This window comes from Montipora capricornis, unplaced genomic scaffold, assembly GCF_036669925.1.
Source record: "Montipora capricornis isolate CH-2021 unplaced genomic scaffold, ASM3666992v2 scaffold_475, whole genome shotgun sequence".
NCBI lineage: Eukaryota > Metazoa > Cnidaria > Anthozoa > Scleractinia > Acroporidae > Montipora > Montipora capricornis.
Genome location: NW_027180212.1, coordinates 315,001 through 317,500, shown reverse-complemented (window position 1 = coordinate 317,500; position 2,500 = coordinate 315,001). Strand labels below are relative to the sequence as shown.

General features: G+C 37.7%; 1 pseudogene; it reads right to left on the bottom strand.

Moving 5' to 3' along the window:
* Positions 1-2,500, bottom strand: part of LOC138036256 (broad substrate specificity ATP-binding cassette transporter ABCG2-like) — a 47,406-nt pseudogene that overhangs the window by 43,607 nt on the left and 1,299 nt on the right.

Below are 2,500 nucleotides of genomic sequence, written 5' to 3'. Positions count from 1 at the left end.
GGTCAGTTTTGGTTATTATACATGTACGTGGATATCAATTGACTTATTATGCAAAAGAAAAATAATGAAAAGAGGTTGAGCATATTTGTCATTGTAGTGTAGTGGTGAAGACACAGGACTATAGATCTGAAGGGTCTGAAATCGGGAACCAGTAAGTGCATAGTACACTTCTTTGTTCCCTTACTACATTGTAATGTTGAGAGTGAATAGGTAATTGTATGACTAAAGAAACCGATAAGATAATATGAAACATTAACAAGATGTGTTGAAATGCATAAGACAGAGTTTGAGGGAAGATATCTATAGAATCTGATGTTTTCTGTCCTTTTTGGGGGGTTGATAGTTGCTAACTATTTAACCTAAGTAAAATGAAGATCACCAATTTAACCTTGTAGGTGAAAACGGATTCAAACTAAGACCACTGCCACATTAAAGAACTATCAAATTATTATCCTTTATAGTTCTCTTTGTAATGACAAGGCCATGCCTCACAGGGAATAAATATGATTCAGCTAAACAAACTGTATCTTGGTGTCACCCCTGCAAAATACAATGTAAGCCTGACAATCACATTTCTGACTAGACGTCAAAGCCCTATGTTTTCTTTGAAGGAACTTTTAAGAATTAATACATGTAGTTTGACACTAAAGACTTTGCCGTACAACAGAAGTCTCTTCTAACCTTGACCTCTTTGGTCTGGGACCCAAACCAATATGCCAAACTTACAATGGTTCAGAGAACTGTCTGTGCCGCTCATTTTGAACTAAACTACTAATGGCCGCAAAAAACTGGAGTACAATAACTTTCCTTTATCTCCTGCAACACATGGCTGTTACAATGCATACATTGTTTGGCTAGCCTGGATCGGGTGTTAGTTTAAATGGAGGCAAGCATTTCGATACAGTCATTGCATATTAAACGGCTGCATAGGAGACTATCCTTTCCTACATTTTTACATTTTTACAAGTCAAGAGCTACCTTAATATTGGAGAAAAAGTACAACAAGTATCGTAAAAAAGGTTGCTGTTATTCATTGTGGTGAAGTACAATAATTATAATAAAGTTTTCTCGTTTGTCTTACAATGTGGTCACTTGTGATGTAGATTGCGACGTTTCGACTGCATACTGCTAGTCTTCATCAGGTGATGAGGTCAACTGGTTACGCGTCACCTTTTAAGCAGGATGCTCTACTGTGATTGGTTAATTTTCAGCAGCTGTAATTGGAGTATTTTGATCCTCGCAGTTTTGGTGTGTTGTTCCTTCGGCAGTCCGCTGTCGTACAGTTCTCCTGTGGTTGTGCTTCTTGATCGTGGGCATCCATGCTTCCGGAATTTCTATTCCACTATCCCTGTTGATGTTGTTAGGGTGAAGTCTTATGTGAATCGCCTCTTTGACCCTGCATGTGTACCAATGAGGCTCACGATCAATAAACTCTACTTCGTTCCCGCTTTGGAACGAAGTAAAGCGAGGATCAAAATGCACCAATCATAGCTGCTGAAAACCAACCAATCACAGCGGAGCATCCTGCTTAAAAGGTGAAGTGTAACCAGTTGACCTCATCGCCTGATGAAGACTAGCAGTATGCAGTCGAAACATCATGATCTACATCACAAGTGACCACATTGTGAGACACAAGAGAATACTTTATTATTATTGTACTTCAATTATCTTCTTTAAGTTCTCAACACTCACAATATTTTATTGTAATTTTTCTTTTTAATCTTTAGACCCTGTGTGTACATGTACACCCAGAATGGAAAATTTCTAATCGGAGACTTCTTACTCCAAAACTTTGTTTACTGATTAACTATCTCTGACGACAATTCTCTCACCTGGAAGGTACTTGAGGTCTGAGCCTTCATAAAATGTGTCAAGCAAACACAAGATTGAAGTGATTCTGCACATGTCTGTGCTCACATTCATATTCATTTATTAATTAAGTGATACTTCCATCTGCATCTTCCAGGTGGAAGACAGTTAATCTCATTAAATGAATGAAGTTTTTAAGGTATTAGATCTTACATGTAGAGAGACTTCTCAAAGTTAATTGCATTTCAACATACTCCAATCTAAACATCACTAAATATTTATACCAGTGTAAAACAGGGAGAGCTCACACCCTCATTACCTCACAACAAATTTATGGCTGCATGACTAATTCACTTACTCTTCCTGAATTTCGACATGGATTAATTTTAATTTAGTATAAATACACAGGTGATTATACAAAATCGCGCGCTCTCATTGGCTCGCTATCTCGGATCATCAGCCAATAATCACCTAGACGCTGCCAGTAGTCGCTTTGCCACTGTAAGTGAAGATGTTTTCGCGTTGAAATGTTTTTTTCTTCTCTTTTTTGAAATAATCACCTGTGTATTTATACGAAAACAATTATTCGCCTCAGGCTCAGTGATTATCGGTGAATATTCACCTCGACTTCGTCTCGGTGAATATTCACCGATAATCACTTTGCCTTCGGCGAATAATTGTTAATTGTAGC